The sequence below is a fragment of the Nuphar pumila genome, chromosome 4, assembly GCF_984573655.1.
Source record: "Nuphar pumila chromosome 4, dmNupPumi1.hap1.1, whole genome shotgun sequence".
NCBI classification, from domain to species: Eukaryota; Viridiplantae; Streptophyta; class Magnoliopsida; order Nymphaeales; family Nymphaeaceae; genus Nuphar; species Nuphar pumila.
In genome coordinates this window covers 4315881-4333467 of record NC_143252.1, presented here as the reverse complement: position 1 = coordinate 4333467, position 17587 = coordinate 4315881, and the positions used below count along the sequence as shown (strand labels likewise).

At 37.5% G+C, this 17587-nt stretch overlaps 2 pseudogenes; both read right to left on the bottom strand.

The window, feature by feature from the left end:
* Positions 1 to 530: 530 nt before the first annotated feature.
* LOC149839115 (glutathione S-transferase F8, chloroplastic pseudogene) lies at positions 531 to 3023 on the bottom strand (annotated as a pseudogene).
* A 6800-nt stretch (positions 3024 to 9823) lies between these two features.
* LOC149839114 (glutathione S-transferase F13 pseudogene) lies at positions 9824 to 10225 on the bottom strand (annotated as a pseudogene).
* Positions 10226 to 17587: the final 7362 nt, after the last annotated feature.

The following is a 17587-nucleotide window of genomic DNA, read 5'->3' as shown; positions in this document are numbered from 1 at the left end:
AATCATGCCCACAGTGACAAACATTTTTATCAACAAAAACTCGAGAGAAATTGAAATTTTTTCATAAATCTTGCATTTTTGGGCAAAATCTTGGAAATAAAAAATTTAATTAAAAATTATAAAAATTATAAAAATTATTTTTATAAGAAAATATTAATAAAAAAATATTTAAAAATAAAAATACATGGGTTTTTCATGATAAATAGCCGTTTAAAAAATAAATATTGAATTTAAATCACAATATTTATGTTTTTTTCATAAATCACACGATATTTTGAAAATCTTGCGAGAAATTGCTATTTTAAACTTTCAAGCAATTTCTCGTGATATTATATACTATGCTCGTGCCGTAAGCTTCCAGACCAACCACAATGTAATATCATTACACAAACTACATCTGACCAAATAAAAATCCACCACCCAAACAGTTTTTCTTTAAAACTTCAGTGGCCAAGGCCTCACACCTACCAGTCAAACACCAACTGACCATTATTTGGATCAACACACTCAACAGAGAGAGGGTCAACGGGTCAAACTGGGCTTATAGGTCTCGTCCACTTTAGGTTGTCGGTCTTGACCACCTTTCGCCAAGATGGTCGGGCCATGATGTGTTTGACCCAAGCATCAACGTGCCTCCAAGAGGCAAAGAGTGCGATCGCCTTGGGGACCTTGAGGAGGATGTCGATGACCGGCAGGTGGTGAAGGTCGGCCAGGCTGAACTCGGGCCCGGTGAGCTACTTAGTCTTGGCCAGATGAGCCTCGTAGACATCCAAGATCTTGGCCAGATTCCCCTCATTCTCCGCGACCACGGCCTCATCGGGCTGATCTCCCAAGAACGTGAGTTTAGAGAGGCTCTCTAACAGCAGCTTGGAAGCCGGCGGGTCAAACTGGTGGGCTTCGACTTCCATCCACACACCGACCAGGGCCGAATCAGCCAGGGGCCCTTGACTCTACAATATCCCGTCAATGTCAAACGGGTTATGATAGTCTTTGGTGCTGCGATCTACAAACTACTTTACGCTAATATATGATTAAACTAATATTATAACGAAATGAAAAAAGAAAAAAAGGAACGACGAACTACCCTATGCTAATTTATTATTAAATTAATATTATATTGAAATAAAGAAGAAAAAAAAGATGACAAATAATCAACTTATTTATTGCACACAATCCAATGTTTTACAAGTGAGATATGTGAAAAGTATTCCTTTGTTTGCGTGACGTGAAAATCCAATTGAGAGAGAGAGTGAGAGAGACTTGGCTGTGAAAATTTTCACATGTTTTTCATTTGAAAAACCTAGATAGGGCACGTTTAAAAGCTAGAAAATGCTAGAAAGAAAATCCAAGTTGGATAGGAAAAGTGGCAACTTTTTTATTTGTTTCGAACAATAGAAGTTTTTCTAAAGAAATTTTTTCCATTTTGCCCTGATTTTGAAAGGAAAATTTCTCCATCTTGGAGATGGAGAATTTTTTTCCATAAAAACCTAATCAAATGACTTCATATTTTTGCAACACACATTTTTTTTTATAAAGAAAAGTCCTCATATGAAAACTTCTCATAAACAAAAAAATTTCAGATTACAAATGTACTCTTTTTCTTCTTTTTTTCATGTGAGAAAATTTTGGCTCGAAACAATTAAAAAAACTGTACCTTTTGTTTCCACTGACAGTTTTTAATGAAATTTTCACTTCCAAGCGTGCTCTAAAGTCCATCATGAACCATAATTTTTTATTTATATATAGCATAATGAAATTTATACATCATAATAAAACCATGCATCTAGATCACGTGGGTACGGTGAAATTTTAGAGAAAAAAAACTGTGAAAAGCTTGGTTTATAACAGTTTACATATTTGACGGTTTACATAAATAGCCTAGGTTCAAATCCCATGGGTGTCACCCAGTGTAACAAATATCGCAAGATTTACGAAGATCTCATGATAATATGGCAATTTCTCATGAGATTTATGAAAAAAACATAAAATTCCGTGATTTAAACACGATATTTACATTTTAAACAGCTATTTATCACAAAAAAATCATGTGTTTTATTTTTAAATAAATTTTATTAATATTTTCTTATAAAAAATCATTTTTATATTTTTTAATTAATTTTTTTATTGCCGAGATTTTGCCTAAAAAAATGCGAGATTAATTTATGGAATTTTTGAAAAACAATAAATTGCCAATAAAAAATTTTGTCACTATGGGGTGTCACCCCCTGCATGAGCCAAAGCTTGGTGATTCGATGGGGTTTAGGGATAAGCCCTCGAAGTTTTATGCTGACAGGACAACGATCGTAAATATGGCAGTGCGACTAGGTTGTCGGGGGCAGTTTCTTTGAGTAAAAATAAAAAGAAAATAAAAAAAAATCAAAATTCTTGAATCCCAAGGAGACTAGGTCGCGATCCAATTCGTCTATGTTCACACACGTTACTCGGAAAAAATGCAATGGCAAGTCAAAAGCCTATTAACCGATTCCGAGCTGAACGCTCAGTGATGACGTGCATCAAACAAGACCCAGTCCAGATACCGGCACATATATATTGGTTATGATAATGTGCTCTCGGAGTACCTACTCCCCCTAATAATAGAAGCTTTAGATTTTCAAATTTCTTAAACTTTCTTTTTTTATCAAAACCCTATATAGATATCATCTATAGCATTCATGTATGCTTTTTAAGACCTTTAAAAATCAACGACTCACAATGTATCAAAATTTCAGAACTTAAAAAAACTTATTTTTATGTCTAAAAAAAGATCCAAAGCATGATTCTTATCAAATATACTACGTTGAGTGTGAAGATACAACCTGCAACCATAATTTTCTACCATAATTTTCTAGTTTGTGGGAGTAAGTACTCCGGGAGCACCATAGCATTATATATATATATATACACACAAGAGAGAGAGAGAGTGATACGATACGAACTCCAAGTCGAGATCCTTCTCGTAGAGGCAGACAACATCTCATCCTGGCCGTCGATAGGGCAGCTCCGTACACCTTGCGCTCAGCCATGACCGCACATCGACAAGGGGACTTTTTCTAAGCAATAAAGAACGATGAACGATGAACGGTGAAGGAAGTTTGGACAAGGCTTTCTTTTATAGACATTTAGATTGTTCTAGATGCTTCTCCGATTTCATTCGTTATCTTTTTCTTTCCTTGGCCAAGTTTTTCCTTTCTTTAACTTATCAAATGTCACTCTTTATAGTCCTACGCCTTTTGCGGCTATACTTAAAAGTTAATAAGTAATTTTAGAAGAAAAAACAGGTCAATAATTATCTAAGCAATTTCTTAAAAGGTTAGGTATCTATCTTAAATATTTGAATCCTAAGGTAGTTAAATGTAAATTTACCATATGTTAGGCACTTATATGTAAATTCCCCTTTTCTATAAAGCTTTGTGCTACTTAATTTATCAACCATTTGCGAAAAGTTTTTTTTTTTTTGCGAAAAGTTACACTAACATTTTGATGATTTGGTTTATTTTCTGCATTTATAAATTTGTTTTTATTTCAAGTACATGATTAAGTCCTAAAATCATTCGTTTAGGCAAAGAAACAACTAAAATTATCCTCATTATTGATTTAAAACAACTCAAATGTAGCACAGTTTTTTCGTAAATAACTGACTAGTATTATTCAGTTTTTTTAAAAAAATACTCTAACATCATTTAATTATGTGCCAGCTTTGCACTATTCTAAACAAAAATAACATGTGCATTTTCATCAGCAATTGAGAAGATCTCTGTTTTTTTTAATATGCTGTTTTTTTTAATTTACTTATTTTTTAGACTTGCCAAAAAAAAAGCACACTTGCTCTCACCAATTATTATTTAAGAAGCTTCACTTAGTAGACATTTGTAGGGTTTCTTGCGAAGGTAATCATTTCTTATATGCCCTTTGCATTTGATGTACTTGTATTGACCTTAGAAAAAAAATTAATTGCTCTTAGAAAAAGCCAAAAAGGATATTCTCATTATTCTACAGTAGCCCAAACTCAAGATCAACCCTGGTTAATTTAATTCAGGCAATTCTTGGACTATTTACAAAAATAAGGACTGTTTTTTGAGATTGCAACAAAGGTAATGTTTCAGTTACCATATATATATATATATATATATATATAAAGTCCTTTGTAGGTAATGTATGGGTAAGGAAACTCTTAGTAAACAAGTATAACATTTTAATTTTTTTTAGTTTTTTTGTACATCTGAGATGTGATCTATGTATTGAGTTTAGTAGAAACTGACATATGGATCATGTTTGTTCTGAGATTTTATGTGGGTTGAAAAATCAATGGCTTACAATATATTAGAATTTTCAAACCTCATAAAACATATTTTTTACATCGAACTATGATCCAATGGTCTATTCTTACTATTTTGACCATTTTGAACACATCTACGAGGTTAGATTTGGTCAAAGCAATCTGCCCCTATGAATTCTAACTAGGGTATTAGTGATTTTATATTTAAGTAATTTACAAAAGGCCACTGCATTTCATTTAAGCTGTCTCAAATAGCCACTTAACATTTGGATAGATACATATAACCTGCTTTTATAATGTTTATTTCAAGGACATAGTTGGTCTTAAACTCACTCATTTCAATTTCGTTGGTAAAAAAAAGTGACTAAATTGCCTTCACTATTGATCTGTTTAATAAAAATATAATGGGATCTGATAAAAATGAGTTGTTAAATTAAGAAAAAAATAACAAAATTGTCATTGTATACCTCAAGGCGGGTGTTTGAAATGAATTCACATAAAATAGGCAGTTGAATGTAATAACCAAATGTTTGGTGGTTTCTTATAAATATCAGATAAAAAATGGATTTTTGTAAGTAATTCTTACTTCTGTGCACATAAAACCTGCGGAAGACTTGTCAACCAAATTTTAATTATTTTTGGAGTCTCCAATTCAAAACCTGGTGGGGGCATCCCCTGTTTGGCTTAGAAAAAGGAAAAGAAAATTTTGGACAGTAGGAATATCCCATCATTTCTATCTATAAACCATAATATTTGCCTCAATGGCCTTACGTACCTCTGCATATAGAGTGTCAATGGGTTGGATTTGTATCATGTACTTAAGCAAATCCGAACCCGTATAACTGCATATGGATATAATAGATGCCAACTCAATACCATTTGGCTCGAACCGAACCCGTGCAATATGTGGGTCGAGATTGGATTATGATTTTTGTTGGATATGCACTTCACCCAGCTTGCCCCCAAATGTATCTTTTTAGTGAATATGCATAGTTTATAAACTCCTTAAATCATATAGGTCAAATTTGAGATTTCATTTTCTTGACCCGATGGGTCTATCAATGTCAGTGGACCAGGAAAAAATGGGTCCCACCCTGCCTTGCCCCGTTTGGACCGAGGACATGAAACGGGGATAGAAGTGGGGATGAAGGTTAAAATCAAAACCGGTGTGGGGATGGAAGTGAGGATATTGGACTTATGCTTTCTCCCACCCCGTCCTCTTTGTACCCGATCCCTCGTAGTAAAATAATTAAAATGCCTTTAGGGATGGAGGACATGAAACGGGGATGGAGGCCGTGCAGGGATGGATGGCAAAATTTTGAGACTGGGTAGGGTTGGAGACCTTGTCCCCCGCCCCCACCCCAGTCCACTGCCATACCTAGAGGGGTCCGATACCGAACCTATTTTATCGATGAGAAATAAGGATTTTTTTTTAAGACAAGCTGAGGTTAGGCAGACTTCCACAAGTTATTATTCAATGCAAGGTTGTTAAATGCGATGAGGCGAAGCGAGGCGTTGAGCCTGGGCTTCGCCTCTGAGGCGTACGCCTCACCTCTCACAACTGGTATGAAAGTGAAGCGGTGGGAGGGGAGGCAGTAAGAGAAGGACCACGCGCCCAGCTGGTACGGAAGCGAGGGATATGCCGGTCGTCCAGTGGTCGGAGAAGACTGAGCAGCAGCTGCAGCACAGCAACTCCGGTGGTCGGTGGTCACAACTGGTCGGAGGTTGATGAGGGGCGCATCACAGCAACGCCTCAGTACCTTGAGCGTGCACCTCGCCTTTGAGGCATACGATTCAGGTACTGAGAGGTACGCTTCTCACAACACTGATTCAATGTACCACTGGGGTTTGAACCTGCAACATCCCACCACAAAGAGGAGACATGCACTGACAGCTCCTACCAACCAAGTAGAGCTTCCGTTGGTAGAAACAGGAAAACCTCCCTCAGACCTGTCATATTTACAGTTGCTTTTCCGATGGTGTAAACCCGTGGGACTCGGACACGGGTCCCGTTGATAACCCTATCTGAATAGAGAATTGCATCGATTTTTGTGAACTCAAATATAAAATATTTTAGGTTTTTGAGTTGAATAATGGTGGGGCATCCTGTATTCCAGCAGGAAGGCCACAGAGACATACTATATTAATACTACCAGCACTCGTTTAAGAACCAATTAATGAATTAGGTATATTAGCAATAAGTCAATCATTCACATATTTTTCTTTAAGTCAATCTATCATTCTATGGGAAAAAGAAATGGAAACAATGAATAATCAAATGGTGGCCTTACCAACTTCATGGAAGGAACCTTTGTGCTCCCAGCTGCCTATTAATTAAGAAAGTTGCTGGTTGTTAACGGGGGCATCAGTGGACCCAGACCCAGACCCAGACCCAGACCCAGACCCGACTAGTACTAAACCCTATATGGTTAGGGGCTTGGCAATAAAGGAGGTGGCCTAATTAGAATCTGGGTTGGACTCGAAGCACTTAATTACTATATGGATCTAGATATGGTTTGTGAAATTTCATACGAGACTTGAGTCCAACCCGAGTTCCTATTAGGATACTTGATTTTTCAATTGTAAAAAAGGTAAAAAATATTTTTACTGGGTCTAGTTTATGTAATGCCTATAGGACTCGAGTATGGTTTTTCTTATGGCAGACCCAACTAGAGCTGGGTCCAGATCCGGTACCAACACCTCAAAGGCAGATATATACAGGTTTGGACCTACCTGCATCCGAACCAAATCCGATCCATTGACACCCCTAGTTATTAAGAGCAGTTCTAAGCCCACAAAGTCCTGTCATCTTGTAGGGGCCATGGTTGGCATTCTAGGGACTGGGTATTGTACCAACTGCATGTGACTTGGTGACTTGAACGAGTCAAGTTTTTTTGTTTAATTATTAAAAATAAATAACAAATATATAATTTATAATGCAAACTTTTAAAAAATTAACATATAAGTGTGATTTATTATATATAATAATGCATGAAACTTAGAATTTTTTATAAATATGTACACAGTGACAGATTATAGATATTTGTCGACTATTGCTTTTCTGTGAGAGAAAAAATTTCAAGTTACATGTATTATGAAATAATGCTGAACAACATGATACGTTAGTTCACTATTTAAAATTGTAAAAGAAAGTGATATTTATAAAATATTATGGTATATTTGATAAAATGTAAATATCACAATATTTGTATTCCAAAGATGAAAGTTTCAAAAAATTGCATGAGTGATTTAACATGAATTGAACAGCGCCATCTTTGGTAAAATCTTTATTTTTTATCATGATTCTATTATTAAATGCTATTTAAGTTCCTCTCGTTCACCGAGAACCATTACCAATAATAGAAAATAATTTTCCCTGGAAAATGCCACGAAGAACTTTGAAGAATATAAAGATTAATAATTTAAATTTTTAAACAAACCCAATTTATCCTCTATGGCAGTGAAAAAACTGAGATGAGCCGATGATAACCTCAGCCAAGTTTGGTCATAACCAAGTTATATTATTTTTCTGACTCAGTTAAGTTCAAATCTGAGCCAACGAGTGAGTCACGAGTTGACTCAGTTAAACAAACCCAATTTATCTCTCTATAATGTATATTTATAATGAAAAGAGTACAACCCTAGGAACCCTAATTTGAATATGGATCCATATTCAAATTAGGGTTCCTAGGGTTGTCCTCTTTTCATTATAAATATACATTGCAGAGCTGAATCAGTATTTCACCCTGGAAGGGGGAGGAGAGCAAAGGGGACTTCAAGGGTTTTACCAACAGGAGGCCTGCTAGTGAGTGGTCGGTGTTGGGATTTTTCTTCTTGACTTTTCTCAAAAAAAAAAAAGGTTGTAAAATTTTACATCTCATTACAAAATTTAAGACAATAAAATTAATAAAAACAGTCAAGCCCTTTTGAAGAAAACCAATTGGCTTGTTCTCTGATAAATGCACCATGTAAAGGTAAGACAATATAGAAACATGCTAATAAAAAGATCTAATAATTAGAGGAAACGTATCTATGCCTAGAACTTATCCCAAAAAAAAGGTTAATTAAGTTGGAATATTTCATTATGCTCCACATTGAGAAAACCCAACTTAAAATGTTAAAAATAAATTAATATGAGACTAACCTGAATAAGCTGTTTTTAATAAATATAAAAAATACTTAAATATTTAATACTTTTAACACTTGTCATATTCGGATTGACACGAAATATTTTTAAATTATTTTTTAACCGATTCAGAAGGATTCACTTAAGAATCTGTATCGGCCAATTCACCTGAATCGTTGGCCAAACGATTGAGGGCCGATACCGATACTGACAACATTGTTTTCAACTATTAAGTAATTACTCGTAAACTAGGGATATGTACGGGTCGGATTCGGTTTAGATGCGGGCATTTAAAAATTCCGCAGATATATTATAATTGGATTTGGATTTGGACTCGAATAAGAAATTATTGATAACGAATTCAAATTTGATTAAAAAATAAATAACCGAACCCCAACCATTGACATAGCTACAGTCAACAATCTGGAAAGCTGAAGTTTTCAACTATGCTGTTGTTTGCTCATATCCTCAAAGATATTCTGACCTAGCGAGTGACAAATATCAAATGAGAACAATAATATAAGTCCTTCTCAGTAAATTAAAGGAAACAATATTTTAATTTTTTTCTGTCCTAGACTTTGTCATTAAGTTTAATATACAAAGGATACGATTCCAGTGAGAAATATCAAATAAGAAAAATATAATATGTAAACAAAAGTTTTAAATCATATACATTTAACAAGATTGAAAGAAAAATTAATGGGAATTGCCCCCTTCCATAGTTGGGGTTCTATTGAACTCATCCAGTCTTAGACTGGGTTGCTTAGGGTCCTGTTGATTCCCTCTTATTTTCTCATTTTTCCACTCAGACTGTAGGTATGGCAGGCTGATCGTGCCGGGTAAGGTTTCTTCGGGTGCATGATCTAACACCCTTATAAGGTTCATGGGAGGTCAGGTGCAGTGGCACATGCACTTTGTGCACTATGATTGCACCTGATCTAACCCACTTGTAAGGTTCAATCAAACTCTAAAATGTGTGTTCAATGCTTGAATGATATAATCGGTTCACGAGCTGTCAGAAGGATGGTGGAAGCCAGGTGCAGCAGCACATAAACTTTGTGCAATGTAATTTCACCTGATCAGGCCTTCTTATAGGGTTCAATCAAACTCTAAAATATGTGTTCAATTCGAATCGGCTGATTCAGACCAATTTTAGTAACATTGGCTACAATAACCAAACTTTTTATAAGTAAAGCTTGTAAAATAAGAAAAAGGAGATCTGCACTAATAAAATCAAACATACAGTCTAGAGCTCACACACAGGCACACAGGGGTGCAAACGGTTCGGATCCGGAACAGCTAAATACATGAGGATACGGATCGGAATCGGATCCGGAACAGCCAAAAATTGCAAAGCCTCTATTCTGAATCCGACCCATTTGCACAGAGACACACACATACATACATGAAAACATCCTTTGTCAAAACTTCATGGATTCTGAGACCTTCTTCCAAGCAGGGCGAGATGATATAACTTCCCACCAAGCATTGACATGCTTGTGAGAAGTAACAAAGCTAGCATGGGGTGAAGCCATGAGGTAATGCAGGCAAGGAAGGTGATTAAGATCAGCAAGTGTGAAGTAGTCCCCAGCCAGGTACTTGCACTTTGACAGCCTCTCCTCATACACATCAAATACTTTGCTCAGCTTCTCACACAGTGCCCGAACCAAGGCCTCGTCGGGAGCCTTGCCGAAGGCCGGCTTCATGATGGATTCGTAAACGAGCTCGGAGGCCGGAGGGTTGAACTGGTGGGCTTCAACTTCCATCCACAGGCCAACGATGGCTATGCCAGAAAGTTCAGGTCCTAAGAGGTCTGTCCCCATTTCCTTGTTCTTGGATGCAATGTGGTCTGTGATAGCTCTTGATTCTGAAAGTCACATAGTGAGCTTAATTAGCAGAAAATGACTCTCTCTCTCTCTCTCTCTCTCTCTCTCTCCTGTTTATGTTAGCATAAAACTCCAAGGGCTTACCCCTCAATGTCAGGGAGTCACCAAGCTTCAGCTTACTTATGGTCTCTGTTTATGTTAGCGTAAAACTCCGAGCTCGATGCCAGGGAGTCACCAAGCTTCGGCTTACGCAGGGGGTGATGACCATTGGATTTGAACCTAGACAGACCGTCAAACAGTCTAGGCCCCATCCAGGGACGCCAAACCCCTTGGGTCTTGTCTTGGTTATATTTTAGCATAACTTGCTTCAAGAATGCTTAAGCTTGTTGGTTGTGATCTATCCTAACAAAATGGTGAAATTAAGACCTTGATTGGCAGTACCCCCAAGGGCTAGATCTAGCTCTGTGTTATTCTACATTCTGGTTTTATGCTAAAGCAGGCACAGACATGAATAGCAGCAGGCTTAGCCCAATGGCCAAGTTTCCACTAGGGTTCAACTGGTCCAACCCAGCCTATGGATCAAAACCGGCGTCGATCCAGTGATGGAGCCCAAGTACTTTAAAACTTACTCGGGTTTATCACCGTGAGCGTCATTATTTTTCAGTGTTTATTTTTTACAAAGTACTTGGGCCACACACAAAACACAGAAAATCACTGCACAGTTTAACAAAAGGCCATGCTGGTCTTAGCTTCTTGTACCCATGGTCGCTGTCCCAAAAAGCCTTCTGCTTCACCTTGCAGAAAGGCTCGCGCACACATGGGGATTTGAACTCAGAGTAGGGGGGAGACCACCCTATCCACAAGCCCGAGACCATGTGGGCAGCCCCTTGCATCCCAATTTAAGTAGAATAAACTTGGAAGAGTGTGCACGAGACCACAAGGACTTAGGGCTGCAAATCGATATGGTCGTATGGCCGACCCGAGTATGACATTGGATTTGGATCATTTAAGTAAAACCTAAATGTGCATTCTGGTCGAATTCTGAGTTGTTCAATCTGATCACTTTCGGATTCAGGTCAAAATTGGATCAGTATTTTAAGTCGGACCTAGAATTTATCTGAATCAAAATCTGACCTGGTTGCATTTTTTTACACGTAAATAGCTTGGTTGTCTTCTTTTTTTCTGGATCCAGTATTATCACATGTATTTTGGATTCAGATTCAACCTTACCTCTTCAGATCTGATTCAGATCCGGATACTAAGGGTGTCAATGGGTTGGGTTTACCCAGACCCAATCCATACCAAACCCTATAGGGTTCGGGTATGGTGATAAATAAAAAGACCTGATTAAGAGCCAGGTATAGTTTGTGAATTTTTTTACCAGACCCAGGCCAAACCCGAGTTCCTATTAAGACCAGCAATTTTTCAATGTGAAAATGATAAAAAATATTATTTTACTGGGTATGGCCCGGGTTTGGTTCATGTAGTTCTTATCGAATCTGGATATGGTTTTCCTTATTGTGGGTCAATTTAAGCCTAAATCTGTATCCGATACCATACCCGAAAATCGGAGCCAGGTCTGGTTTCACCTGAGTCCGAACCAAACCCGACCTGTTGACACCCCTACCGGATACAGATTAGGATCTACTGTTTGCATTTAAGATTCGGACTCGAATCTGGTAGGTTCTGGCCCGAATGTCACCTGTGTGGCCAGCGGGGTGGTTGTGAAGGTGTTGAGTTGAAGATGTCGGAGTCATGGGGCCAACCCGGGGTTTTCCCTCGTTTGCGTGAGGGTTCCTCGTCATTAAAATAAAAAAAGAAAAAAGAAAAAAGAAAAAAAAAACTCACCGAATAGTGTCACATCGTCTTCAACATATGCAGGGATTTGACCAAAGGGCTGCCAAAACCACAAAAGAAAAAAACCAGCCTTGTGAAACAAATTATCATGAAAATTATCTTGATTTTGTTTCTCTTATTAAAAAAAAACTTGATTTTGTTCCTCGGTTGCTAGAGATTAATGGTGGATTCTTGGTGAAAAGCAAATTCAATTCCATGGAATCGGCTTTCAACTCTATACAACCAAACATATATATCCCCCAAACATATATAATCTCACATTAAACTAAGAAATACTTAAAATAACAAAAAAAAATCTTCATAGATTTCAAATGGTTTTTTCTGCTTAAATTTATGAATTAGTGAATATTGTCCAAGCGTGCATAGTGTCATGCAATATAACCTTTTAAGGGAAACTTACATATAGGTGCCTAACATATGGTGAATCTACATTTAACGGCCTCAGGTTTGAAATATTCAAAGAAAACGCTTTACTTTTTTTAGAAATTGCTCAGCTGCCCGCCTGTTGTTACCTTTACTCTCTGAAATTGCTTATTTGGCCTTAACATTAACACAAAAGAAGCTACAAAAGTGATTCTATCATTGAAAAAAATGTTAAAACTCTCATTTTCAAGTATTAACTAGGGTTAGGTAATCAAAAGGTAACTTAGCGGATTATCCCGGCAATTTCCTAAAAGTTAGCCTTTATCTTAAATATTTGAAACTGAGACAGCCAAATATAAATTTACCATACATTAGGTGCCCATATGTAAATTGCCTCCCTTTAAGTTTTTATTTTTATTTATATATCGAAAATACTGCACCCAAAACGAAGACCTGATCGGGTTGGCTCAACATGACATACCTACGGTCGTTATGTCAGTGTCATAAAACTCCTAAGCTAGGACCCCGACCCACGTGGCCTACGTTGGGCATCAGCTTGCGCAGATGGGAGACGTCCATGGGAATCGAACCTTGACCACCCGCCCATCAGCCAAGGCCCCACCCCACTACCTCAACCCCCTTGGGACAAATTTTTTTTAAATAACAGATTATATAATATTAAAAATTATATTCAAAATCTTAAAGATGAAGCGTGTCGACTCCCTTGGGGGCATGCTTTACATTGGACAAGAAGTAAGCTCACTGCTGCTAGGACAGCAACTCTAAGTAGGGATGGCAGTGGACTGGGGGGACAACGGGCCCGCCCCGCCTCGCTCCATTTGGACCAGGGATGAAGGGCATGAAATGGGGATGGAGGTGGGGATGGACTTATGCTTTCCCCCGCCACGCCCCGTCCCCAATCCTTTAAAGAATGACTAAAGACCGAGGGAAAACGGCGCTCCGCCCCGCCTCACCCCCGTTTGGACCGGGGATGGAGGACACAAAATGGGGGTGGAGGCTAAAATCCATCCTCATGCGGGGATGGAGGCGGAGATAAAGGTTCAGATTTTGAAACAGGGCGGGGGTGGAGGAGACCTTGTCCCTCGCCCCTGCCCCGGTCCACTGCTATCCCTGACTGTAAGTATGGCAGGTAGAGTCAGCGTGACTAGCTAGGTCTTTGATCTTGGAGGTGGTTTCTCTCTCTCTCTCTCTCTCTCTCTCTCTCTATATATATATATATATATATATATATAGAGAGAGAGAGAGAGAGAGAGAGTATATGTACTGACATTAAGAGAGAGATGAGGATGCAGTTTCTGCTCTCCCTTGGTTATGTCCACAATCACGAGCTCATAGTCGAGTCCTTTCTCTTGCAAGCAAGCCAACACTCGGGCAGTGTTTGGAGACCTTGGGAGACCGTACACCTTGATGTTGCTCATGATCTCACACTTTTACTAAGGCTTGATCTTTAGACACATTTCTTCTCATTCTCTTCCTGCTTTTCTTTGTCAATTTATAGCTGGTTTGAGTTGTGTATTCTAGAGAGACAGATGGGTATGAAAGGGAGATGGGCTCGGCTCGTGACTCGTGAAGTAGCTACCGTTCTCACCTAACATTTCAAAGTTTCATCCTCTTTCATGGGAAACGGATTTCATCATTTAAAATAAGATGGTTTTTATCATACATTTAAAATCTGGTCAAGTTATAACGGTTCATGTTGAGTGACTTGAGTATTTCATAATGAGATCAATTAAACCCTATTTGGCCACACGAAGAGCAACCGTTCATGGTGATTATGGAGAAATCTTTTAGGAAGGAAATACATTAGTTACATTTATATATGAAAAATCGAGATCTGGTGATATAAGTCATGTCCTTCCAAAGGTTGAACAAGTGTTAGAAGTTTGTTTGATTGATTCAATATCGATGAACCTAGAAAAGAGGGTTAAAAGTTGGAAGAAACATATAACAAGAATTCCTTGGGGATTCTTGATTGGTGCTGAACTCACCATAGCTCAAAGTATGAAAAATCAAAAAGATTCTTTCACTTTTTTGGGTTAGGCCATCCGTCGGCAGTTTCGGGTTTACTGCTGATATTTTAGCAACAAATCTAACAAAATCTAAGTCTAGTGCTTGGTGTATTGATTTTTTTTGGAAAAAGGGTGTGTGCGAGTTGTGTATTTCAAGAATAGGCTGGAGCTAATCATCGGCACTTTATATTTTCATATTGTAATCTAAATAAATAATAAGGAAAGGTGCACGATCTCAACGAATTACTTTCTTAACTATTTAGCTATTGATTGGATGGCTAGGATTGAATGTATGATGAAACCCATTGTATTTCAAATGATGAGATCCGTTTATTTCTCGCAGCTTATGTTATCCAACTCGAAGCTTAAAATTTGTTCCTAAATGAGTTTAGGGGCTAATGTATTGTGTGTTTGGGGCCCTTGGGCTATGTCACAAGGACTCAGATAAAAGGATACGAGACATGCCATTGTTTTGCATTTTTTTTTATTAAAAATAGTATACAAAGAGACACAAGTTGAAGAATCCCTGTGACATAGCCCTTGGGATATAGTAGAAAACTTATGAAAATATCATGATTTTGTTATGATATTTTAAAATCATAATGTTTCTTAATTAAAGTATCAAATCAATATGTTATGATATTTTATCATGATGTTATTGAGATATCGATGTTTTTTATTTTTTTAAATGTTTTATATTTTTAAGGTTCATATCTATCCTAATATCATTAAATTTTATAAATATGGACATTTTACTAAGATTTATTCAGAAACAATTTCCGGAGAAACCCAATACCGTGTTAGTGACATTATTTGAGATTTGGGTCCAACATAGTATGTTTTTTATTTGAGTTAGGGTTTGTTGATTAAAGTAGAAAACTTTTTTTTACAAAAAAAAAAAATCCAAAGAGAATGCCAACCATAGTCATAAAACACTAGCACCATTTCTAGGTGTCAACCTGTCGGATATTACCCAACATCAGACCCAAACCCATATCTGATTAGTAGATTTAGATCCAATTAATCATTGGATTCGGTTTTAGTACAGAGTTTTGCATTTAAACCTGAATCCAACAAAAACATGAATCTAACTAAAACCTGACCCAGAATTTAGATTCTCATGTTGGGTGACCTTTTAAAAAAAAACAAGAGCATACTCATAAAAGCCAAAGCCAAGGCCGGGCTTAGTCAAAGGCAAGTGCAAATGCAATTGACAAACTCCTATAAGTTCTTCCCTTTTAAGTCAAACTTAGCCTATATAAACCTACTTGAATTTCTCTCACTTTTCAATATGCGACTAAAAAGTCAAATAATTTGATGAAAGTCTTAAAAAAATTATTTTAATTAAATTTAAATCATAAATATAAAATAAAGCTTATAAAGAGGACAACAAAGTCAACACAAATATCACAGTAAAAGACACAATAACAGATGAGGTCACCCAAGGATCTATTGGTATGTCAATTAAGGTCAGATAGCATGAGTTTCATGTCAGATCCAGCCTCCCCCTCAAACAAACTGAGGATCTCATATCCGAATATGATATACTAAAAAACAAACTGAAATCCACATTTCTGGTCCAATGGGGGGAAGGGTTTGGGGTTGGACCAGAGATCCATGAAATTCTGATCCTCAGATCTCAAATCCCTAGGAGCCTCATATTCTCAAATAAGATATCTGACGGTCTCAAACTTAGTTTAAGAGGATCAGATTCTTGAGTGGCATGAAAACATTCCTGACCTATTACAGCCTTACTTTGTTAGAATCAGATGTCAACTCTAAATTATATATGAGGGCATTTTTTATGCAGCATTGTTGCCCCACTGACAACAGCCACCCATCTCAACATTTATTCAGATGGAGACCACACCTATCTCGAGAAATGCTAAGATGGGTGGCTTTGTGGGCTACGATGCAGTGGCGCCACATTTTATGTGAACACATTATACAAATTTATGGGTGTCAACGGGTTAGGTTTGGTTAGGACTTAGGTAGAACCAGATTTTGACGGGTCCCAACCCTGGTCTAATCAGGTCCACTATAAGAAAAACCATATTGGGACACAATAAAAACTACATTGAACCAAACCCTGACTATACCCTGTAAAACCATAATTTTTTATCATTTTTACACTGAAAAATTGCGGGTCTTAATTGGAACTCGGTTCGGGTCCGGGTCTGGTATAAAATATCACAGACTGTACACAGGTCCATGTATTAATCGGACTTTCGGATCTGAACTCAGGTCTTAATTGAGTCTTCTTATTTATCACTAGGATCCAATAGGATTTGGTTTGGGTTGAGTCAGGATAAACCAGGCCTGTTTATATATATATGGAAAGTGGTGCCACCTACAGAGATGTGCATAGGGAATCGAAATCGAATATAATCGACCTTTTATTCAATACCTGATCGATTTGAGAGTGGATCGGGTGACAAGCATCTCTAACAGTAATCGTTCAGAGGTCACTCTAAGTATTTCATCCATATGATGAATGGCCTGCTAAACACTGTGACCGTGTTGTTCTTATCTAGGGTTACCAACAGATGTGATTTATGAAAAATGTCAACCTGAATCCAAAACCAAACAGTACGTGGGCTTAGTTTGGGTTATGATTTTTGCTAAGTACCAGACCGACCTTGCTTTTTTTTTTTGCTAGGTACCCTACTTTATCAAAAAAAAATCTGAAATTATGCAGGCTTGGGTTTGAGATTCCATTTTCGTGACCCGACAAAACCTGAACCGGTATTTGGTTATTTGCGTGGGCTTAGCAGAATCAGGAAGTACATACCCACACGTACACATGCATGAGTGCATGTTTTCACACGTGTGCAAAAATACACATGTGTAACACTTACACAAAGAGCGCCCTTTCCTTAGAACTTCATGTTGGCTGACAACTTCTTTAAAGCATGGCGAGATGATATTGATGGATCGGTGCAGATGAACGTGAGGATGATATATGTGGCTTGCTTCAGAGGGGTTTGCTCTAGTTCATTTTTCATGACTTGTGGATGAGTAAGCCCTCTCTTACTTTGAATAAGATAGAGATTTACTTCATCTTGGGTAGCCGATAACCTAGCATGAAAGTGGGCAACCATGTCATGAT